Source organism: Triturus cristatus, chromosome 7, assembly GCF_964204655.1.
Source record: "Triturus cristatus chromosome 7, aTriCri1.1, whole genome shotgun sequence".
Classification (NCBI taxonomy): Eukaryota; Metazoa; Chordata; class Amphibia; order Caudata; family Salamandridae; genus Triturus; species Triturus cristatus.
This window is the reverse complement of record NC_140590.1, coordinates 1,479,682,459-1,479,708,596: the sequence shown is the minus strand read 5'-3', so window position 1 is coordinate 1,479,708,596 and position 26,138 is coordinate 1,479,682,459. Positions and strand designations below refer to the sequence as shown.

Below are 26,138 nucleotides of genomic sequence, written 5' to 3'. Positions count from 1 at the left end.
GGTCAGGAATCTACTAAACTTTGAAGATGTCCTACTACACAAGCACCAGGCATGTGAGGTTTTAGTCAATCTTCAGGCACAAGCTACAGCAGTCAAATCACATGAGGGAGTACTGGATTAGAATTCCATGGATTTTGTTGCCTTTGAACAGTGGCCCTCGAAGGAGTTGCAAAACTCCATGCACTTCAATGGCTAGGGGTGGGACAGGCCATTGAGGACAAGGAGGGAGTGGGTGGCAACAATATTATCACAGAGGGGAAGGCTGTAGGACGGGTTCAGGGGGGCAGCTCTCCAGGCATCAACGCATGGTTAGTACTGTATTCAATTTCACTTTAAAAACATTGTGGAGCGGAGCACACGCAGTGCTCCAATATCGACTGTAGAGGCCCAAGAAAAGGAAGGAACCAGCTGCGGACAATTAGACTAAGAGTTTAAGTATGCAGTAAGGCCACTGTATCAGAAGCATCACCCCACCCCAGGGAGTGGGATTCTTGATGGGCCTCATCTGTCTGCAGCTTGGTAGACAAAGGCTCATTATGAACTAGGGTGGGAGAGGGAAGGGGTGGAAGAGGGAAAGGGTGGAAGAGGGAAAGGGTGGTAGAGGGAAAGGGTGGTAGAGGGAAAGGGTGGTAGAGGGAAAGGGTGGTAGAGGGAAAGGGTGGTAGAGGGAAAGGGTGGTAGAGGAAAAGGGTGGTAGAGGAAAAGGGTGGTAGAGGAAAAGGGTGGTAGAGGAAAAGGGTGGAAGAGGAAAAGGGTGGAAATATGGGCGAGTGAAGGGATGGATGTAAAGATGGATGAGTGAAAGGCAAGGCGGATGGATATCTGGATGACAGGATGGAACACAAAATAGATGGTGAGTGAAAGGGTAAATACAAGGATGTATGAGTAGATGGAATGATGGATGAGCCAGTCATTGTTGAGCCCCATACAGTATGCAACTTACCGGAGACTGTGGACCTTCACAGTACTGCTCCTGGACAGCACGGATGAAATCAGGTCCCTTTTGTTGCTCCAGGAATGCACACCTGGGGAGTGGACAGAAAAAGGGTGAGAAAAGGATCCACATACAGTGAAGCTGCACCATTGATGGGATAGGTCCCAATGGCATGGACAACTAGTGGTTGATCAGTGTAGCAATTCACCACTTAAGGTTTGAAAGGGGATTAATGGTCGACTAGTGTTTTGGTGGGAGCAGAGTTACAATGAACACCAGGATAATTTTCATGGAAGCCTGAGGTTCTACAAGAATCAACGACTGGTGTCGAGCAGACCAGAGAGTCTATCACCCTTCTAGCCTCGAATTTTTTGACCCCATTAAGTTCAGATTCTCCTCACCTGCAGCATTTCTAAACCATCCCACAAGCTCTCCAGCAATAAACCTCATCCATGCTCTGCATTTAGTCCTGCTCATCTTCACTTTGGCGTTGGATGTAAAAACGACCCACTTTTAGAATGGAAGTATTCATGTTTGAGCATTGCCTAAGTAAAGTTAGCATTCACTGCACCATTTTCTGTTCAGTCGCCATTTTGAACCACAAACAAAACTAATCCTTTGCTTTTTGTGAGAAAAGGCCGCTGTTATGTTTAGTTTCTGCAATTTTAGGTTTTGCTTCAATAATGAATAGACTGTTCATATTACTGCATGCCTTTCTCACTAGATAGAGGCCTTCTCCCAGTTGATGGCGGGTACAGGGTGAAACGACCTTGGGTTGTACTAGGTGGTGGGAGATACAAGAATCGAATCTTATTTTTTTTTGTATTTCACTGTCCAGCTAGCTGCATCTGCTTGGAAAATTCCACTGTGGGCGTGTTTTAGCCCAGTTGCAAGATGTACATAATGCATCTTTTTGCTTGTCGATTTCAGTTTCTCTTCAGCACTCTTAGCGACTGGGCAGACTGGACTCCGCTCTGGGTGTATATGAATAAACAGTTATTGCTTTGTATTCTCTACTGTCTGACCGACTCTTCATTCAGTATGGAAGGTTGAGAGGATGTCATTAGTGACCCGGGTGACCCTAATCGGGCCACTTCCTTCAATTGTAGCCCAAACCGGGACTCCTTCTGGTGAGTGATCAATCCCCTTTCCGCAGATAGAGGGGAGGGGAGGCAGAGGACATAGTCGGGTCAGACTGACTGCTCAGGGATCCCTGCACGAATAGTATTATTTGCTTGCAGCTGCCCCTTCTGTCCTGCCGGATGGTGCATATCCCAGTGGTCATCCCGACTAGAGTCCTGAACAGCGAAACGCTTGGATCTGACCGTTTGGTCTGAAGAGTCGGCAGTGGAGAATTGGTCCGTTTGTGCTATTCGTATCAGGTGAGTTTGTTTTGGTTCTTTGTGGATATGGCACCATTGTGGTTTATGTTTGGTGCGGTCTGAGGACCATTTTTTTAATAAAAGTTTTTGTAACTACTTTGCTTGGTAAAAATAACAAACTTGTTTTCCTTTTAAAATGCCTAATCTTAGTAAAATTCTGTGTTTGTGTTGTCGTCGTTCTGCAGATACTCAATTGGAAGAAGCTCAGCCGGCACCACCTGAAGGCCGCCCTCATTTTGATATTTATGTGAAACATGGTCTTGGCCCTATTATGTTTAGTACATTATGGCACAAATATACGAGGGACAATGAGGAGTTGCAGTGGCCGTTGCCGGGCACTTTTGATTAACAAATAATTGGGTTTTTACAGCTGCAATTATTTAATAAAAGAAGTAGACAGTCCATGTTTGATTTCCTCAGAACTCGGCAGAAGGAGGCTAGACAGACGGTTGAAAATGGAGAGAGATGCATGGAAAGGGAAAATGCAAACATTGACACAGAAAGCTGTGGCATATGACAGGGAAAAACAAGAGTTTGGAATTTAATGTGAGGGTAGGAGATTTCAGTTGCATATTGATAAGTCTTATTTGACCAAAGAAGAAGATGATACTTTTGTGGAGGCATTCTTAGACACTCGACCCCTGCCCCCTTATGCCCGCACAGGACATATCCTACTGTTTCGTTACAGTCACAGAAGCCTGTTACGTATGCTCTGGCTGTTCCTGTATCCACGGCTGTTTTGACGGCTGTGGCTACAGCACCTCCCGCTCCTTATCTACCCTCGCCGTCTTTGGCAACTGTGACCCTCAGCACATCTACTGTTTCAACTCATGTATCCTCTGTTCTCTCTCCTCCGATGCAAGCACCATCAATGATTGTACCGGTCACTTCTGTTGTTTCTCTTTCCATGGTTTTTCATCCCCCGACACCTTTGAATGTTGAGACGCCAGTACGCGGATTTGATGATAGAGATTGGATGAAATTCAAGAAGCGAATAGGCCCGTTAGTGCAATCTGGGGTGGGGGATGAAGAGAAACAAGTAATAGCTAAACAGGCTGCATGATGGGCCCATAATTCGATTTATAGTGTGGAGGATGTTGGGGAAGGCATGAGAGATTTTGAACCTTTTAGACAGCCCTCAGGCATATGTCTGCTACATTGATCAGTCTTTGGCAACAGCATATTGGGACCGTAGCTCCTCAGATTTTATTTGATATTAGAGATCATGTGTATGCTGCTGAATTGGAGCCAGGCCAAGTATTTAGGAATGTTACAACTCTAGTTGCTTACAGGGGTGGAATACATGAGAGGAGCCCTACTCTGGTATTGGTGCAGATCGGAGCTTCCGAATCCCCTCTACTTCCACGGACGGAGTGATCTCACAGTCACACACGCACACACACATCACTCGCTGGTGGGGCCCATTACACCAACATTCATCCTACCACTCTTATCCGTGCCATGTATAAGGGGAAACACTTTCTGATATATACCTAACCAATCTGCATATACCTAGAGGTCAATGCGACCAACTAGTTGCTTATAAATCTGGCGAAAACATTTCAAATAATATGCAAATAAATTCAATAAACATGACAAGAAAATAACCACCCGACACAGAGATTCAAACAGAATATTCGTTTATCTAAAATTGTAGGAAAAGCCAATTAAATGCAAATTAATTTCTCTCATATTTACCTATTCTGTCTAAATGTCAGATCCTAAGTCAGAACCGGTCCTCAGTAGAAGAAACAGAGTTTCTTGCCGTCATGTAGAGTCACCGTCCTCTCCGTCAGCATAGGGAACTCGGATCATCAGTTCGGGAAGAAGTGGCGCTAGACCTCTCTAGTCTACTAATATTTATACTAAAATTTACATTCTGTAATGTTACAATTTATTGTTCAGAACGGATGAATGGCGGAAATAATGTCATCTTGGTACATTTGCGATACTGTGCAAGATTTTCTCACACTTAGATTGTCCCAAATAATGAATAGAAAAATTAGATGTCCATGTCTAATTCGATACTTCTACGGATGTCTCTTTTAGATAATTTGTATCCCAGTCTTGGGATCATCAGTTCATAAGTTGAGTTTTCGCATTTGCAACAAACTTCATGTTCAGGGGCTTTTGGCATCCGTCCTGGATTTGTCATCATGATCATGGCTTTTCAGTTTTGTCGAGTGGGCAAGGTCACAGGCAGCGCGAAGCTTCCTTGCAAAAGTTTCCATCAACTCAAATGCAGGCTGCGGGTGGTAGTCATTTTCTGGTAGGCCACATTAGTCAACTTAAGTGAAAATAGAACATAAAACAGAATTACTGCACAGAAATGATTATACAGTGTTATTCCCTGCTAATACCCTTATGTGTATGTATTTATCTAGCCATTTGCGACATCAAAAGCCATTAATGCATATTAATTATAAGCGCAAAACACAATAACATCACATGTGAGACCCCTGGCCTCCATTGCGGAGGACGCGGGGCTGACTATTTTTTCATACGCCGATGACACCCAAATTGTTTTCTCCCTTTCCAGCAGCGAGAGCAACGATATATCGGCTCTGAAAATTGGACTGTCACGTATAGCTGAGTGGATGCAAAGGCATCTCCTAAAAAACTAAACGGTGACAAAACCGAAATTCTTATCTTAGGGAAGCATAAAGATCTATGGGGCCCTCAACATTGGCCTAGTGAGATGGGACCCCTTCCTCAGCCATCTTCTGTGGTCCGCAACCTCGGTTTTCTTATAGACGACAAACTCTCCATGAGACAGCAGATCACAAAGGCGGCTGTCATATGCTTTGCCATCCTGCGATGGCTCCAGAAAATTCTTTGGATGCTGCCTCTTGCCACCAGGAGAACCGTTGTCCAGGCGTTAGTAACATCTCGCCTGGACTACGGAAATGTCCTCTATTTCGGCGCCGATGTGGCCACTGTAAACAAACTCCAGGTTGTTCAGAACTCGGCAGCCCGACTTCTCTGTAATATCCCGAGGAGATCATCGGCCACACAGGCTCTGCGCGATCTACATTGGCTCAGGATCCCCAGCCGCATCAATTTCAAAGCCATAAGCTATCTTTTTAAAATCAAGCAGGGCTCGGCCCCAAAATACTTGCAAAGTCTGGTCCAATCCTACAAGCCTAGTCGCACACTTAGATCCTCTGCCAATTGCGACTTTGTTGTCCCGCTATTCAAGCTTGTAAGGATGGGGGGACGGGCCTTTTCCCATCTAGGTCCTAAATATTGGAACGCGTTACCCACCACTCTGAAAACGGAAACCAATTTCCTTATTTTTAGAAAAAAAATGAAAACTTTACTTTTCCAATGATCTTCATGCCGCCTTAGTTGATTCACGGTGCTGTCTGAGAGGTTTGTTTTCTCCTTGAGTCTATCCCTTGCGCCGGGAAACCCACTGCGGGTAGCTGATGCGCGTTATAAGTTTAATAATAAATAAATAAATAAAATAAGCAACATCTATTTGTCAGTTTGCTCACCAACTTAGTTAATTTATTATTTTAGCCATGCAATAGCATTCCCACGTGTAATTCTCTTGTTAATAAGGTTGGTTAGACATGACTGACATATTTTAGTAGTTAATAAGTAGTACTTTTAATTATAACATGCGAAAATAAAACAGGTATTCGGTTTTAAAGTAAAAACCCTGCTCCATCAGTATCTCAGTTTCCGATGCGGGAGGTCCATCTTATATATCACCCAGGAATACCTGCAATAACAGACCAGCATGGAAATGTTACTAGACCAGCTGTAGTGGCTCGTTTTCAGGAACAATGGGTTTTTTACTCCATGGGAAAGAAGGGAGATTCTGGCCCTTAAGGTCCATTTGCCTGATCCTAGGAAGAATCCTACAGCTTATTATAAAGAATTGACAGAAGCTGCCTCTTCTACTGTAATGATTCTTGCTGATATTGAAATGTTCATTGGTCTTCTCGTTCCGGTTGATGTTTGGAGACAGATTCATACTCAAGACCATATCGCGGAGTTGGGTGGTACATGGGATGGGATTAAAGGATGGGATCAGGAAAGGAAGCCAGCTGATAGACCTCGAGCCGAGATATTAGCTTTGCCAGGCTACATAATTACATATATGCATTTCCTTATTCCACCCAAGAAGGTAAGGTGGGATAAATTGACGGCTTGCTGACAGAAGAAGGATGAAAGCATGTCTGATTTCTTTACCCGGTTCGAAGATATGTTTTTGGACTATAGAGGGCAGGATAGGTCTATTGAGGGAGGAGTTCGATTTTTTGGCGACAGATTTGTTTTTAGTCTTCTTCCTGAAAATGCAACTTGTTTACAGGCGTCAGAGTACTTGGTCCACCTCTTCCCCCTCTGTCATTTTGAATATGGCTCAGTACTATGAACATCGAGATTAGGAGGATAAGGATAGGACTGACAAGAAACCTAAGGATTTAATGATAAAGGTGTTACAGCAACGGTTTAGGGGAAATAGTAGGGGATGGGGTGGTCCTTCCAGACATCTTCCACATACCAGAATACATCCTTCAACAACACCTTTAGGGCCAAATCAGTGTGCCTATTGTATGGAGGAGGGTCACTGGTGTAGCCAATGCCTGTGCTTTTACAGAAAGTTGCAGCTCCTAAGGGACACAATTCTTGTGGGAGAGGTTGTAGGACAGAGAGAGCTCAGAATGCTACTGCTTCACAGGCTTGTTCTGATAATTACTTTGATGACTCTCGTGGTGGACAGCATTATCATGATGGTTACGGTATGGATGAGGCAACAGGTATGTCCTATAGGTAGGACAGCCAATGACAGGGAGAGGGACCAGTTCTGACACCTGTAGATCAGCGTGGTCTTTATGTCACAGCGGATTTGCAAGACTTGACTAAGGAATTTTTGGTAGACGCAGGTGCGACAAAAAGTTCTGTTTCTCGACTTATGGTTCCTGGGGCAGCCCTGTCTAGCCACAACAATGTTTCGGCAGGTTTTTCAGGTGTACCAGTTGTAAGCCCCATTTCCTGCCCCCTTACATTGACTGTTGGTCCTTTTACTGTGGAGTCTTCGTTTTTGTTGACATCCAGCTGTGGTAAGAATCTGATGGGTTTGGATTTGTTGAAAAAGTTGTATGCTACAATTCATTGCTCTCCTGCGGGTGTCTATATCACGATCGGTCCGGATGGGAGTACTGAGCCGTGTTTGTCTGAAGGATGCACCCCTTCCAACTAAATTTGCAGATGTCCCACCCACTCTATGGGCCACAGGTGACACGGGCGTAGGACTGTTTCATATACCACTAGTTTCTATACAAGTCAAATGCTGTTTTGCCTCGTATTCCTCAGTATAAAATAGCGCAGGCAGACGAACAGGCTCTTCTTCAGATTATTCAGGATTTGATACAAAAGGGAATAGTTGAGGAAACGACTGGCAATATTTGTAATAGTCCTATTCTTCCGATTCTTAAAAGGGCACCCTCAAGTTCCTCTGAGGATGCTGATGATGTTCGTTTTGTAAATGATTTGCATGAAGTTAATAAAATAGTGGTTCCACATTTCCCTGTGGTTCCTGATATTGCTGCGCTTTTAGCGATGATTCCTTCCGCCGCTAATTTTTTCTCGGTTAATGATTTGAAAAATGGTTTCTTCAGCATTCCTATTCATCCAGACAGTAGTTATTGGTTTGGGTTTACACTGGCTGGTAGGAGCTTTAGATTCTGTTGCGCTCCTTAGGGCTATACTGAAAGCCCTAGTATTTGCAGTCAAACATTAAAAGGTCAGTTGGATTCCTGGTCGCTTCCACCAGGTAATGTATTGGTGCAGTATGTTGTTCTACTCGTAGCTTCTGATACGGAACAGGGTTGTAGAGACTGTACAGTTAAATTGTTGTTGCATTTGGCTCATCGTGGACATAAGGTTTCCCTTTCTAAATTTCAGTATTGTTGACAGGAGGTCACCTACTTAGGTCACCTACTGTTGAAGGAGGGTAGGAGGTTGACCCCTGAGTGCATCAGTACTACTGTTAAAATGCCCATTCCACAAACTCAAAAAGACATACACGCTTCTATAGGTATCACTTCCTGTCGCCAGTGGATCCCAAACTACTCGCTACTAATCAAACATTTGCTTGCATTGACAACGAAAGAAGTGCATGAGCCTTTGCCTTGAATGCCTGAATGTGATCAGTCTTTTGAGCAATTGAAAACTGAGCTTTGTTCGACTCCAGTGCTTGGTACACCTAACTACGGCAGGTTATTTGTGCTCTATGTCCACGAGATGGCTGGTTGCGCACTTTCTGTCCCAACCCAAAAATTGGGGGATAAGCAACAGCCAGAGAGGTCCCTGCTGTAGCCACTTCAATCCGACAATCGGCTGAACTTGTGCGAGATATCGACCTCACAGTTATAATACCCCATGCTGTGGATACACTTTTGAATAAGATGAAGACACAGCACCTCACCAGTGCACATCTTACCGGCTATGAATTGACATTGTTTGCTAAACACCCTAAAATTAAGAGATCTGCTACTCTGAATCCAGCCACGTTACTATCCCTTCCTTCTGAGAATGATGCAGTCGATAATCATGATAGTTTCCACCAGACGAAAGAAGAGACGAAGGGATGGGTACACCGGACTGATGTTCCCTTATCCGACCCCCAAGGATAACTATATGTCAATGGCTCTTGTTTTAAATTTTCAGATGGCACCACAACGACAGCGTAAGTGGTCACTACGCTTTGAACAGTGGTAGAGACATCAAGGGTCCCCTATCAGTTGGCTCAAGCTGCTGAGCTCGCTGCTCTTATTCGAGCCTGCGAATTGAGAGAGGGACTGGTTGTCAACATATATACAGACAGCCCGTATTCCTTTGGGGTCACACATAATTTTGGGCAACTCTGGCCAGAAAGAGGGTTCCTTACTTCTCATGGCACCTAGATTCAGCATGGGCACCTCATATTGAGGCTTTTGTCTGCTTTAACGTTCCTCAAGAAGTTGGCCATAATCAAGTGTAGTACCCACAGGAAGGTTACTGATGACGTGGGTAGAGAAAATGCTTTTGCATATCAGACAGCTAAGGAGACAGCCCGAACAAAGATGAAACACATGTTTGTAGCAGTTCCAGCTAGGTGGGTCCCTGAAGTTGTTATGTTTGAGAATACCCTTGAGATTGTAAAGGAGATACAAAGTATAGCCACAATGGAAGAATTATTGGAATGGCAGGAAAGCACAGCACAGTTAAATGAGGAAGGATGTTGGATTGATAAATCTGGGATGCAGATATGGAAGTTACCAAATGCATATGTTCTTCCTGTGGTTACTATGGCTCATGGTTCAGCTCATATCAGGGCAAAAGTTATTTGTAAGTTGTTAAACACTGTATGGCAGAATGAAAACATCTCGAAGACAGCCAGGGCCGAACTGGCCGCAGCGGGTACCGGGCAATCCCCCGGTGCGCCGCATTGGTGGGGGCTGGTTTTTTGGGCCCCTGGGGGCCATTTTTGTAACGGGGCCATTTTTGCAGCATAGCTGCAAAATCGGACCTGTAACAAAATCGGCTGAAAACCGGCCCTGGCAAAGAGCTCGGCAGCACCCCCAACCCCCCCGGGGGGGCAGCACTCTGCCAGGGCCGGTTTGGTTCCCAGTCCGGCCCTGATGACAGCCGCACATTTGGTGAAATATTGCATTGTCTGCATGATGCATAATCCAGGGAAGGGTACCCCTACACCACCTAGTAATTGTGCACCACACACTTTTCCTTTTGAAGTCCTTCAAATGGACTATATTAAATTGGAGGGATACCATAATCTGAAGTAAGTTCTGGTGGTTGTATGTGCATTCAGTAAATGGGTTGAGGCTTACCCCACCAAAGATAATATAGCCATTACGACTGCAAAGGTACTCGTCAAGGAATTCTTTCCTCGTTTCGGCTTGCCCCGAGTTATCTGGAGTGACAACGGAAGTCATTTTAATACAAAAGTGATTCGATTCATTTGTGAGTGTCTTCATGTGAAGCAGAAATTTCATGGTGCTAATCATCCACAGTCAGCAGGTTTGGTTGAGAACTACAATAGTACTCTCAAACTGAAATTGGCACAAATACAAGAGGCTACAGGGTTAAAGTGGCCAGATGCTTTACCATTAGATCTTTTGTCGACAAGAACAACAGATCATTCTAGGACAGGATTGTCTCCTTACGAGGGGGTGTTTGGGCACCCAGCAAATGTCTAGGGTGTCCCATGTCCTCGTAAATTTTTCAGGTCCCAGGCCTACGCTCTCCCCACAGCTCCGCGTTACCTGCACTGCCACTGAGCCCTCCTGCCCCTCCGTGAAGGGTTCGAGACCCGCCAGCTTGTCATCCTGTGGGCTCTGCGCCCTGCCTCCTTGCTGTGCCCGTAATCTTTTTACTGTATTTTTTATTTCAACTCGGTCACGGTTTCATTGTGTGTACTGTACTATACTGTCTACTGTGTTATTTTTTCCCCGCATCTCCTTTTCCTTCTGCGACGCCCGTTTTCATTGCAGCTAAGCTACGTTGTAGCTTTGTTGCACCTTCAAGCAGTTTCCCACCGCTGCTGCCCCTGCGGCCCCGCCCGATCATTCCCCGCCTCCCAGCTGCCGTCCCTCCCCTACTTAATGGCAGCCGCTGCGCGGTCACACCGCTGGCACACCAAAGGCATGCCTAAGGCAAGCCCGTCTGTGCCTGTCTGCGACCCGGCCGTAAACAGTACCAGGAACCCTGGATCGCCAACCATCCATCGCTACGACACCAACTCCCTCCTCACACTCAACCCTGGAAGACGCACAGACTGCAAACTGGCCTCACCAAACACGACCCATGGCCAGTTCTCCTGTCTCCACTGCCGTCAAACATTTACCACCACTTCGACCTCCAAAACACCCAGAACCAACACCAGAGACACCGTCAGCTGCATCCTCCTTAATGTGCGCTCCGTACACAAACACGCCATGGAAATCTGGAACCTACTCTACTCTCTTTCGCCCAACGTCACCTTCACAGAGACCAGGACTAACACCGCCTCTGCCCCCGACATCAACACAGCCATCCCGGACGGCTACAAGAGCCACAGGAAAGACTGCCTCAACCACCCAGGAGGAGGCCCTCCGCCTTACCACCTCCAGCGAGACCCTTCCCTCCTCAGAACACCTGCACTTCCAGATCACAACCAGCCCCAAGACCATTCTCCGCGGGACGCTCATCTACAGACTCACTGGTCCCCAGACACCCTTTACACCACCATCACGTACTTCATTGCACCCCCCGCCATCGCATCAACAAACTACCTACTCATCGGAGACCTCAACTTCCACCTCGACAACTCCAGGGACCCCAACTCCTACATCCTCCGCGACAACCTGGCTAACATCGGACACAACCAACTCGTCAACACACCGACACAGGGCAGGGCATACCCTCGACCCCATCTTCGTCGCAGGTAACTGCGTCCACTTCAGCCACACAATACAACCACCATGGACCGACCACCACTGCGTCCATTTCACTGTCAAGAAACCCAAAGCACCTAAACCTCCCCCTTGCCTGCCACGAAGGAACTGGAGCAAGATCACCAATGAGCAACTGAGCTCCATCTTCTCCCGAGACAACCACAGCTGGGCATCCGACGCAAACACCACAGCTAGAGAGCTCCACATGTGGATCTCCAACTGTGCAGACGAGCTCGTCCCGCTACCCAACCCGGGCAAACAATGCCCCAGAAAAGCCGCATGGTTCACCACCGACCTCTAAGAAGCCGTGCGCACCTGCAGATGCCTGGAAAAGAATTGGAGAAATACCGAGACAACCGACAGCCTCACCACCTACAAGAAGGCCATGACGAACTACCACAGCCAATTCAGAACCACCAAAAGAAACTTCATCCACAACAAAATCCTCACCAACTCCAAGGAACTCTTCAGCGTCATCCAGGAATTCACCAACCCATGCAGCGAAGCCACAGACGTCACCCCGTCCCAGGACCCCTGCGACAAGCTCGGAACTTCCTTCCACCTCAAGATCAAAACACTCTACGACAACTTCACTTACCGCCTACAAGACACCCCAGCAAGCCCTTCGCCTCCCCAAGACACCAGCCAACCCACCATCTCCAACTGGACATCCCTCACGACCATGAACACAGGCACAACCATGAAAAGCATCCACTCAGGGTCCCCCACCAACCCCTGCCCCCCGCACATCTACCACAGAGCAGTGGACACCATCGCACCCCCAACTACAACACACCATCAACACCACCTTCAAAACAGGCCCATTCGCCCGACGACTGGAAACATGCCCACGTGAGGCCCCTGCTCAAGAAACCCACGGCGGACCCCACCGACCTCAAAAACTACCGGTCCATTTCACTTCTCCCCTTCGCAGCCAAGGTAGCAGAAAATGCAGTCAATAGACAGCTTACACAATTAATCGAAGAACATACCATCCTCGACCCATCCCAATCCGGATTCAGAGCCAACCACAGCACTGAAACAGCACTACTCGCCACCACAGACGACTAAACACCCTCCTGAACCAGGGCCATTCCGCAGCCCTCATCCTCCTTGACCTATCCAAGGCATTCAACACCATCTCCCACCGCACACTAATCACCAGACTACAAGAGGCCGGCCTTCAAGGAGAAGCCCTAGACTGGATCCACTCGTTCCTCACAGGAAGAAGCCAAAGGATCAGACTACCATCCTTCATCTCCACCCCACCGACATCACCTGCGGAGTACCACAGGGGTCACTTCTGAGCCCAACTCTCTTCAACATCTACATGGCCCCCCTCGCAGACATCGTCCGACAACACAACCTCAACATTATATCCTACGCCGATGACACCCAGCTCATCCTCTCCCTCACCAAAGACACCACCACCGCCGCCAAACTCAACTTCCAGAGAGGAATTCAAGAAGTGGCAGTCTGGATGACCAACAGCTGCCTAAAACTCAACGCCGAGAAAACAGAAGTCCTCATCCTTGGAACAACCCCCTCAGTATGGGACAACACCTGGTGGCCCACCGCCCTCGGAAGCCCATCCATCCCCTCAGACCATGCAAAGAACCTCAGCATCGTACTTAACGCATCACTCTCCATGAACCGACAGGTCAACGCCGTCACCCCCAGCTGTTTCATCACCTTCCGCATCCTCCGAAAGACCTTCAAATGGATCCCCCTCGAATCAAGGAAAACAGTCACCCACGCAATGATCACCAGCAAACTCGACTATAGCAACGCACTCTACACCAGCATCAACAAGTCCCTACTACGCAAACTGCAAACAATACAGAACACCGCAGGCAGACTCATCCTCGACATCCCCCGACGCGAACACATCAGCCAACACTTGTGGCGAGTCCACTGGCTCCCTGTGGAGAAGAGGGTCACCTTCAAAATCCTCACTCATGCCTACAAGTGGTTGCACAACTACGGACCCAAATACATAAAACGACAGAGTAAACTTCCATGCACCCGAAAGAAACCTGCGATCATCCAACCTCGCACTGGCTGATACCCCGCAGATCCACAGAGCCAGATCAGGCAGAAGATCGTTTTCCCACATCGTGGCAAAGACCTGGATCGAGCTACCGGCAGACATCAGACATTCCTCCTCCCTGAACACCTTCGAGAAGACCCTCAAGACCTGGCTCTTCGGCTGAACAAGAGCGGCGCTCCCCCCCCCCACCCCCCCAGCGCCTTGAGACCCTCACGGGTGAGTAGCGCACTTTATAAACCCTCTGATTGATTGAGATATTGAATACCCTGTATTGCTTGATTATCTTGGCCAGCTAAGAGAGAATTTACGTTCTATTCACCAACATGTGCATGAGTCCCTACCATCTACACCAGAGGCACCTGGCCATGATATCCAGCCTGGTGACTTAGTCCTCTTGTGCACTTTCAGAGGAAGAAAAGTTTGGAGCCGCACTGGAAGGGGCCGGAACACGTTTAATTGGCGACACATACTGCTGTGAAAGTTGCTGGCTGTAAGAACTGGGTTCATGCAACCCACTGTCAAAGGGTTCCTTTAAGTCTACCCTACGATCAGTTGGTTAAGGACAGCATCGGAGAGATGTATTGAACGGGGCTGTTACTCCAGAAATACGAGCTGTCCAGCAGCCTTTGTTCACTGACCATACAGTGCCTGGGGCTGCCAGGTACAATTTGAGCCATCGGGATGGACTGCGTATGAGCGGTTGTACCGAAGCCTATTACCAACGGCATTAGTTGAGATTACTGACGGATTTCTGCATATTTCATTTTAGTTGTTTGAACATTAGCTAGGGAAGAACGAAGTATACCCTGAAGGTATACCATCTTGATCGACGTGGATACGAGCTTAGTAAAGAGCAAGCTCCACTGCTGGTGCTCAATAATTCAACGTATTGATAGACAATAAGAGCTTGTACCAGTGATGCTCTGACAGACACTAGGAACTTATATATTCTTCCTGCATTTTGATCCTCTTATCAGTCGTTATGCATCCTTTTGGCTCAGTCATTTTTGTTGCCCAGTATAATGTGGTGTGGACCCGCAAACAGAAAATAATATGTGTTGCTCTTGTGGTTTTACTGCTAATAATATTGTGTGGGGTGTCATGGGTTTTTGAAAATGATCATGATGTGCCTTTACGTACCAAGGTTAAAGTTATTGCCCCAACAAGGAAAAAGAGGACCGCCCCAAGGAATGCGTTTCTAGATACACACGAGATTCTTTGGAGAAGGGGCCGCTTGTTACCCCACTGAGTCCGTAACTAGTTTATGGACTGCATATCCATTTATACCTTGTGAATTACACTTATACTCGCCCACCGCAATTTACAAAAGTAAAGGGAGTTTTTGGTTTTGGCTAACCAGGTCCCGTTTAGATTATAGAAAGCCACTAGGGATGGGTTATCCATTGTGTGATAACACATATTGGGACAACTTCTACATGGAAGAACAAAATGTCACACTAGTGGGTTGGCATTATAAGGAATTGATAGTTAACTGGGAGGCTGGTTATTATCCTGCTTGTTGACTTATCATGAATAGTATCGACACTTCTTTGTATATCACTTGTTCTAGAACAGTGGTGTACAAGAATACAATGCCCTCTGAGAAGGACAGACTCGAGTAAGTTTGGAATGGACACCATATATGCTGCAGTAGATTATGAAGGACCGATTTATGCACACCCGGGGTTTTACTTTTTGTCGAACGGTACTTATTCTAAAGTTCATAATGGTACAGACGCTGTCGCTCTTGGGATGGTGTTGCCTCTAGGTGTGCCCTGTAAATACGCTAAGCCTAATGTCCTTTGGATTAAGAGGACTTTGACCAAGGAATTCTGTGAGGGAGTGACCAATATAGAGGTTAATAATGATAGTAATGGGATCACTTCTGGATACATACTTTCTTCCATTTTCCATTTGGGTGGTACCGCCATGGCTTGGGGTGAGAAAGCCAAAGAATATTTTGGGTGCAAGTTACAAATATTATCGAATACGTACGAGACATCACCACTCAGTTGGAAAGCATGTGGATATATTCCGAACAGACTAGATATGCGGTTGATTTCATTTTAGCCAAGAGTGGTGGTGTATGCGCGGTTGTGGGAGACCAGTGTGTAGTCGGGATCAAAAATATGGAAAATAATATTAACAAACACATATTAAACATCCACGAGAAGGTCAAGGGAATGGAAAGTGGGAATTGGAGTTGGTCTCTTTTCGGTAGTTTGGGCTGGATTCTTGAAAAAGTGATTTACATAATTGTAATACTGGTGCCATTATTCAGTGTCTTACCTTCTGTTCCTCTTATTGCACACCACCATAATCAGCCCTAAAGGAAAATATCGATTCATGATACCAACGCTGCCATTATGGTACAGAAAGCGATAGACGACCTCATGCAGATAGATTAGGGCATTTTTGAAACTTCTTCCCTCCTTACAGTATCCTTTCCCAATACTGAGAATATGGAATGCTTATAAGGAGTTTTACTCATAGTCTCCTGTTTTTCTGGTTTTATATTTTCCTTGTTGCAGTTAGAAAAAGTTTTAGCTCAGGATAAAAGGAGGGTCTGATAGAATAGAAGGATTCGTGTTTGAGCACTGCCTATGTAAAGTTAGCATTTGCTGTTCAGACGCCATTTTGAACCAGGAACAAAACTAATCCTTTTCTATTTCTGAGAAAACGCCTCGGTTATGTTTTGTTTCTGCAATAATGGGTTTTGCTTCACTAATGAATGGACTGTTCATATTACTGCTTACCTTTCTCACTAGATAGAGGCCCTCTCCCACTCCTCTGATGGCGGGTACAGGGTGGAACGACCTTGGGTTGTACTAGGTGGTAGGAGATATGAGAATCAAAACTCATTATTTTTTGTATTTCACTATCCAGCTGCATCTGTTTGGAAAATCCACTGTAGGCGTGTTGAAGCCCAGTTGCGAGATGTACATAATGTATCTTTTTGCTTGTCGATTTCAGTCCCTCTGCAGCACTCTTAGCGACTGGGCAGACTGGGCTCCACACTGAGTGTATATGAATAAACAGTTATTGGTTTGTATTCTCTACTGTCTGACCTACTCTTCATTTAGTATGGAAGGCTGAGAGGTGATCATTAGTGACCCGGGTGACCCCAATCATGCCACTTCCTTCACCCACCAGCCCACTTTCCAGTCCACAACTGACCAACAATGTCTCCTGGCTGCTCCTGCAGCCATCCCCTTATAAGCTGCGGGTCAATTAGCCAGAGATACGTCAGGTAGTTACAGACCCATTGAAAACTGAATATAATGCACAAAAGGACCTTCTGGGGGTCCAAGTAGGGGACTTCCTGAAACCAGACTCCATGACTTCCATCTCAACTTGTGTGAGGCATTTTCATAACTAGAAAAATAGTAAATCTGCTCATTATATGGAATGGGATTGGGTGAATTAGGCAGCATGAATAGGGAGACCACCTGAGTATTTTCATGTGGAAAAACGTTATATTGGGAAAAATTGCATTTAATCCGTGAGAACCATGAGCTTCACTCACCAAGCATGAATCACCACAAAATAGCTAAATAAGCAGAGGTGTGGCCATCAATAGTGCAGCAGGTGCAATGGCACCAGGACACCAAGGTGAACGAACGCTGTGCACTTCCATTATGGTGGTATTTTGTTAGCTAACCCAGGGCAGTGGATTGGTCATTTGTCTGAGTGATGCCCTCATGTTCCCTTGCTAGGACATAAAAATGGCCACACCTATGCATCCACAGACCCTGGCTTACAGGGAATAGCATTCTGCCCATGTAGGCAAGCACTTCGTTGCCCACAGAGGTAGGGAGTCCTTAATAAATGCTGCAATGCAAGCATCTGCAGAACTGCTAATAAGCCTATAAGCAAAAAGGTCAATGATGGTGTGGGGGCCAGCACTCATGCCAACCAAGAGAAACAGGACGATGAAGCAAATGGAATTATAACCATAGATAAGAAATCAATACGTGAGGACAGTTAAAAAGGAAGGAGCTGGATAGATAAAGTGAGTCGGATCAAGAAAGGGAGAATGTTTAAGAAGAGGAAAGAGCAAAATACATAATATGACGAGGAGTGAGGCTTAAGCATAGAGTAATGGGGGGGGGGGGGGGTGAGAAATATCATCACAGGAGTAAGAAAGCCCAAGCAAAGGAATGCAGTTAGAGGGAGTAGAAGCAATGAAATTTGCTGCAAGAAAAAGTGGAGAGAGAGAAAAACTGGATTCATGAAATAAAAGCACCACTAGGCTAGGACAGAGGTCTCGGGTTATGAAGTTACTTTCTTGCAGTAGCACAGGTATGGACTGCATTATCCGAACAGCCGAATCATTGTGCCTTAGTGAACCCATGTGCATCATCTGGGTACAACCAAGTGTGCAAACTCTGCTCCCAGAGCCTCCAATGCTTAAAGAAACAAGGTAATCTGAGCTTCCTAAATTGAGGCGGATATGTTGTGCAGGGCAGAGGAGGGGGGGGGTAGAAATAGAAAACTGCAGATGCTCATCGAGGAGAAGAAACCTGCCAGTCAACACCCTCATCTCACAGACCTAGTGTGGAAGCTGGGCATCTTGGAATACTAGGTCACCTGATAGTTCACTACCAAGGTGATGGGAGTGTATATGGATTGGAGTGTCCAGTGTAAGTTGCACTGGAGGGCGTATGCAGGGATATCCTTTTGAATAAGTCAGCTTCCTTTTGGCAGTTCTGTAGCTCGTGTTTCATTTGCTAAGCTGCTTTCATGAATTGCCACACCTAGAAACTGCTAGTCCAGAGTAATATAATTTTAATGAGTTCAGGGGTCTCAGGGGAAAAAAAAAAAGCTGCGGGCCCCTGAATGGATCACATTTTTAAGCTTATATGCTATTTCATGATATTCAATGGTACATTTTAACTGGGTAACAAAACCAATTGAGATACCTTGCCTGAGACCACACATATTTTTAGGACACTGGTTAAAGAGGGAAAGAGGTAGCAGTAGGCAGGGAGGAACAGAGGTTTAGATAGCCAAACTAGATTGAAGCTCAGTTTTCCCAGGGGGGCTGTGGCAATTGCCCACTTGAGCTGTAACTCTTCTGGCCCAGAAAAGTGCCAGAGAGTACCTTTGGAGATGTAGTGTGGGCAGGGCAGATGCTGCAGAGGCATGGGAGGAGAATAAAGCAGTGTACTCAGGTTGCTTGAAAATGTTGTTTGGGGGGGCCTCCCTTATCTAAAAGTCACCATCAACCTAACATTCATCTCCACCCTGCCCATCCTCCTCCTACCCCAATAACTTATTGAACAAGCGCTATAGTAAGTCTGGTTAACGTGCACTCTTGACACTATATAAGTGCCATAAAGCAGCTCAATGATCGTTTAAGCATTGCACAATTAACAAACATTGTTATTTTCACCAGGCCTCCCTCCCATCAGATGCTTTAATGGAACCGATATGGTCACACACTGATTACCAGACCTTCATTTGATAGGTAGTGCTCCAGCACATCGCAGCAGCAGTACATTTCCACCAATCGGAGTGTACAAGCACTTCCCCATGGGAAGTAGGTACTCAAGATACCCCATGCACCTCTGTATATTTCTAGTATCTTTGACTCTGCTGCCCTCTTCTGCTCCCCTCAGAGGAGTCAAGCTGCACCTTGACCACAGGCAGGGGTTCAGTATGTCATAATATTTCTGTTGTTTTCACTAGGGGTCAAGTATCAGAAGCTGAAGATCAGCCATTCCACTCTCAAAACTGTGCTCACTTACCTGGGAAAACATTGGGCATGTCGCCTCTTCCGGTTACTAATGCCCGTTCTGCAGTAGAAACACCTTACATGGTCATCGTAACCTGCAGAAGACAATGCTGGTGAAAGAGGGAACCCCTTTGCAACAGCCCACAAAATCCCAAACCCTAATGTTTCTCATAGCGACAGTTCCGTGAAGCAGTATACTCCCACTCTAAGTTCTTAATAGAATTTGGAGTATTGGCTGATAAAGGACCATACACACTATTTATGATTGGGCCTTTGATATTTGTATAAAATAGAAGTAGTCTCTATATTTCAAAGTAGATACTTTTAACTAAATAAGATTACAAATGTACACAGGACCCATTCTGGGCCACATTGCTACAGCAGCTGTAGGCCATACGGCTGCAATTGATTATCATTGCATATAGGAGTAAGATTTTCATAGTAATTTTATTGTCTTACCAAATGACTTGCCTTCAAAAAGTTGTACACATTTAATGAAATGCACCTGTAAAAAGTACTATAAAGAAGGATTGTACATTGGTCCAAAGGAGTGCATTGTTGAAGGATTAGCTTAGACAACTCTCATATGTTTTATCAAATAGTGTTTAAGATCAAAGCAGCAAGCATGTCGCAGTATCCAGCTCCCGGGGTTTATCCATCTGAAGCTGGTAGATCACGGTTGCTTAGTGGCAATTAGGAACAAGCATTGAAAATGCAATAGGTCTCGCATTTGCAAGAGTTTCAACTATTGACGTTGTAAATTACTGTGGCTTTTATTTATATGTCTTGATAATTAGAACATAAATAAAATGCATAGTCATTTACAATCCCAATAGCTCAAACTCTTGTTAATGCAAGACCCATTTCATTTCAAAGAAGGGGCTGCCATTGTCCCGGGCTGCTTGGAAAGTAAAAGCGCACATGGTGAGCTGAATGTTGCAGGAAAGCACGTCCTGCCTGAAGTAGGAGAAACTCATTAAAGAATAGTGCTTACAGACTAAATAAAACTTATTGTGTAATAGAAGTAAAAGGGCCAGACCTCATGGGAGGTTACAGATGAAAACAAGGCGGTACTAAGGAGCGACTAACAAGCCTATTAACAAATTACAAGCCAGCATTTACAAAAGGACAATGACACAAGCCAATGAAGAATACGGGTGGAGAGTGGGTGGAGCGTCAGTCCATAATGGAGTAGAGCCTGCCTCGCAGAGCAGCGCATGCACTGCCTAGGCTTGACCGAAGAAGTTCTGCTTCCAAGGAAACAATATTCTACTACATGATTTAGAGGGGTTGACTAGTGTAGCTACAAAGCACTCTGAATTAGCGAGGGGTAATGTGAAAACCCATAATGTCTAAGATTACAATTTGAATGCTTTAAGCGTGTTTTGGACTGAGACCAAGTGCGGTATTCGAGAGAAATTCTTTCCCAGTATACAAGGCAAACTGGGGCCCATTTGAGTAATTTGTCAAATCACCAAACTCAAGTGTGATATCATTTTCCTTATTAGGAATCAATTGCTTTGCTGCAGCAGTAGCCCTAAATAAAAATAAAAAAATACTATAAAATACCAAAGTCTGCAGGGTTGCAGGCATTGTTCACTGAACACTGTGTAAAAAAACAAAAATATGAGCTGTCTGGTCATGAAGCAAAGTTTTAAAACATTCACTTAATACTGGTTGTACAAGGGAAAACAATGTTCAGTCTTATGAATGATCAGTTGAGGAGGAGTTGGAATAGTTACCAAAGCATGGAAATTGGGCATTTTCGTGCCCATAACACACAGCCAAGGCAGTTTAACTGTATGCAGATCTACATAACCTTAGCACAAAATTTTAGTTATACAGTCTTGATTTCAGTAACATTGGCTATGCTGGTCAAGCGCATTTAGCATGAAGTCGACATCTGCCTACAATAGGGGATGCTTGAGGAAAGCACAAACACCATGGTAATCCCAGGATAAGTGTGGGGACAAGGGTAAAGATAAAAAAAAATAGTCTTCACAAGGGCCCCAGAAACCTGCATCCGGGGGCGAGTTTCAAAATTCCAAGAAAGGCAAAAAGAAACCTTGGTGCTTCATTTGTAAGGTAAAGACCCATTGGAAGAGAGATGCCGATTGTCTAAATGCCAAGGAAACTCCTACTACCACTGCCCCTAAGGCACCTGCACCCCCTAGCACAAGTACAAGTGGTACCACAGTAACCAAAGGATTCCTGGGGTTAACTTTGGGTTTTGAGATGGGTTCTGTCTTAGTAGTTGGAGGCCGGGTCTACGCTTCCCAAAAGTCAACACCAGCCTCCTTGCAGTTGCTTGTCATATAGCTTTTGAGTTTACAATACCAATTCTGACATTGCTGAAACTTCAAGTACACTAGAGGCATTAAGTAACAGGCATTTGCTCAAGGCGTCCTACAATTTCTTAACCTTTCTTACCAGGCAACCTCTACCTCTCACTGTTGCTCTATACACTGTCACCTTACCAATTTTTTGTGGAACCCTGGGCATGATATTACAGTGATTTTTGAGTGACATATTCTGCGAGTTTATTATCCATAAGATGACACAACTACGCATGAATCATACCCAAGTCCTTACCCAAGATCCTTATGAATATATGCATTAGAGTGGCTTAAAGATTCAACACCTTGTCAGATGGGATCACCATTCTCTAAGTTAATTTGACTAAACTATGAACAATGTTTATTAAATAAATAATTATAGTACATTTGTTCAGCACATAACAAACCAATGTTTACAAGACAATAAGTGCTGGCAGGCTCAACTCAGATAGAACAGCAGCATTCTGTAAACAAAATAGAGGGACAGTTAGTGGCAATAACAGCATCAATATGCCCATCAAAAGAAAACGTACAAAAAAGACACCAAAAACAAGGCAAGTGAAAAGCGGAGCTGCCAACAACTGAGCTGCCAAAATGTGGGCCGCGAAGCACTGGGCTGCCAAGCACCCCGCCGCCATGTACTGGGCCGCTATGCACTGGGCCGCCATGCACTACGCTGCCAAAGCAGAGCCGCCAAAAGTAGGATTGTCAAGGGCGAAAGATTAGGTGAGAACCATGCCAAAGATGGCAGGTCCAACAGGCCAAGAACTAACTACGCCTCACCGTACCAAAAAACAAGTCATCACAGCTGGTAGAAGTAATGATGGGGAAACACATCTGTATACCTTGCAATTTGAGAAGACAAGAAATATTATAATATACCAAAATGAAAAGTAGGTGGCAGCTAGTGTCTATACCTCCCAAAATCCAACACCATCTTCCTTGCAGTAAGTTATCATGTAGCTTTAAATTTACAGTTCCAATCCTGACATTTCTGAAGCTTCAAGTACACCAGCGGTATTAAGGCATGAGCAGTTGCTCAAGGCGTCCTCCTATCTTCTAAGCTGTTCCCAGGTAAAGTGATCTTTCAGATATTTCTTCACCTCTTTTCAAGCTACCTGCATCACTCACTGTCTCTCTACCCAGCGTCTTATCAATTTTTTTAGGACCCAGGGCAAGATGTTACTCTGATTTTTCAGTGCCATTTTCTAAAACTTTAATGTACAATTCAATATGTGGGCTGAATTTGCAGATATTGAGTAATAACATCCAGATTTCAAATGGAGAAAATATTTCATAAAATGGCCTAAGTACCCTTGAATCATTGAAAAGTCTTTACTCAGGTTCCTTACGAATATGGGTCTTGAAGTAGATTGTAGACAACCAACAGCCTATTAGGCGAGATCACCATTTTCTAAGCCAATGCGACTACATAAAGTTGTTTAAAAACAATTGTTTTATTACATTTTTTCAGCACAAACAAGTGAGTACAAGACCATAAGCTCTGGCAGGCTCAACTCAGAGACAGGAAAGCAGTAGTCTTTTAACATAATAGTGATTCAGTTTGTGGCTATAATAGCATTAAGATCCCAATCAAAAGAAATGTACCATAAAAGAAAAACTTAGCGGGCAAAAACTGAGCCGGCCACATACTGAGCCGGCCACATACTGAGCCGGCCACATACTGAGCCGGCCACATACTGAGCCGGCCACATACTGAGCCGGCCACATACTGAGCCGGCCACATACTGAGCCGGCCACATACTTCCAAAAAACTAGCTGCCAAAAACAGAGCTATAAAGAATAGGATGGTTAAAGGCAAAAAGTTAGGGGAGAACCAAATGGGGGGCTGCAGATAGCTGCCAAATAGGGCCGCCCACTAAACAGAGCCGCCGCCCACTAAACAGAGCCGCCGCCCACTAAACAGAGCCGCCCATACACCGAGCCGCCCATACACCGAGCCGCCCATACACCGAGCCGCCCATACACCGAGCCGCCCATACACCGAGCCGCCCATACACCGAGCCGCCCATACACCGAGCCGCCCATACACCGAGCCGCCCATACACCGAGCCGCCCATACACCGAGCCGCCCATACACCGAGCCGCCCATACACCGAGCCGCCCATAAACCGAGCCGCCCATAAACCGAGCCGCCCATAAACCGAGGGCCACATACTGAGCCGGCCACATACTGAGCCGGCCACATACTTCCAAAAAACTAGCTGCCAAAAACAGAGCTATAAAGAATAGGATGGTTAAAGGCAAAAAGTTAGGGGAGAACCAAATGGGGGGCTGCAGATAGCTGCCAAATAGGGCCGCCCACTAAACAGAGCCGCCGCCCACTAAACAGAGCCGCCGCCCACTAAACAGAGCCGCCCATACACCGAGCCGCCCATACACCGAGCCGCCCATACACCGAGCCGCCCATACACCGAGCCGCCCATACACCGAGCCGCCCATAAACCGAGCCGCCCATAAACCGAGCCGCCCATAAACCGAGCCGCCCATAAACCGAGCCGCCAATAAACCGAGCCGCCCATAAACCGAGCCGCCCATAAACCGAGCCGCCCATAAACCAAGCCACCAAACTCTGGTCTTCTTACTTCTTTTCAGACAATTTTTGGAGTAATTCTGGCTTTTATCCACTCTAGTGTATTTGGAGGATTCCCTGTGCTGTTATTCCTTGTGTAGGAAAGTAGGATCTGCTTTTATGGGTATCCCCACTTTTTGCCTGGTGCTATGCTGTTTCTGATTAGTCTGACTGGTATCCTGCTAATCAGGAGCCCAGTCTATGTGCTTTATCCCCTAAATTGGATAAGGCGAGTACTTAAAAAGTTAAAGAGAAAGGTTCCAAGGTGGCCACTGGATAGGAGCTAGAAGACGTAGATCCTGGGTCATTGGGATCGCAAATGAAAAAATATCCCATATTAACTCTGGCTACCGTCTCCCTCATTACAGAGAAGAAAACACTAGATTCAAGGCTGAACTTATTGGTGATCTTTTACCTTTCCCATCGCAACGACTGGGTCACATCGTCACCGCCTGGGCTGAAGAGAAGGGCTGAAGCGAAGACCTGCAGAGTGGGCAGAAGGACTACCTCTGCACTCTGTGGCTGGGAAGCTGCTCCCGGACACAGTGACTGTACTGGGTGAGTGAAACCCCTGCACAGCGGAGCCCGGCAACCGGGAGGTCCCTGATAATGGATGTGAGGATTACTTTGCTACCAATCGAGAGCACTCCTGTGAGAAAGAGCGAGTGAGTGCTTCCTCTCTCCCCGCATCCTGTCGTGATGTCCAGAATATATTTTTATTTTTATATTTTCTAATTTATCGCCCGTGGTGGCTGTAAATTATATTCTACTTTGTATCAAATGGGAAGCCCCGCTCCCCTGGAGGAAACGCTAGAAAGACGAGCGAGAGAGAGGGCTGTTAAACCTTGTCATGCACAATGCAATTTGCTGAGAAGCTTACTCACAACAAGATGGTGCCCTCCTACAACCTGCAATGAAAAAATAGGAATATATCCCTCCAAAAAAACAAAAAGAGGACTGCTACAAAAAAAATCCCTACTAAAGCAGCGGCCATCTCAGAAAGGCACAATCAACACTGACAGACTCTCCCTCCTACTAGACATCTTGGATTGAGCCATGGACAAGAAAAATTCTATACTACCTATATCTAATACCGGCAATGCCCTTATCTTGAATACATGCCGACAATGCCTCTAATTAGAATCTTGCAACCACATAGTGAGGATCTCAAGCTGGGATCCCGTTTCCAGCTGTGCAGACAATCAGTAGTTTGCACTGAGGTAGGATAAAATGGCGGCCACAGCCATATCATGGTATAAAGATCTACTTTCAGCCAGTAACCCGACAGGAAGAGACAGCGAGTTGACCTGGAAGCATTGGACAGAGAATTGGTCTAAGACAAAACAAGCACTTCACACATAGAAATGGCCCAGAAAATTGAAAGAGTTATAGGACTACCTATCCGGCTCTAAGAACAGATACTAATGAGGCATTCATCTTGGACCGACCACATCACAATGGCTTAGCCCCTAAACGTTACATACTACACCCATTCGCTCTCTCGCCACTGAGTACACAGATGAGAATGCTTTCCTGCTGAAATGCGGTAGCTGAAAAGGCTGTAGCTACCCTGTCTGTAGATACCTCGCCTTTCTACGACCTCCTAGAAGTCATCCTAAGCCTTATGCTCTGGAGAGTCAACAACCAGCCCTAGAGCGAC

At 45.8% G+C, this 26,138-nt stretch overlaps 1 pseudogene across 1 annotated transcript in view; it reads right to left on the bottom strand.

Annotated features, from left to right (window-relative positions):
* The window catches only part of LOC146812215 (baculoviral IAP repeat-containing protein 7-B-like), a 71,247-nt pseudogene that overhangs the window by 2,862 nt on the left and 42,247 nt on the right, over positions 1 to 26,138 (bottom strand). Inside the window, exon 4 of the transcript XR_014965883.1 lies at positions 944 to 1,025. The product of XR_014965883.1 is annotated as a baculoviral IAP repeat-containing protein 7-B-like (transcript). The remainder of the gene's footprint in view (positions 1 to 943; positions 1,026 to 26,138) is intronic.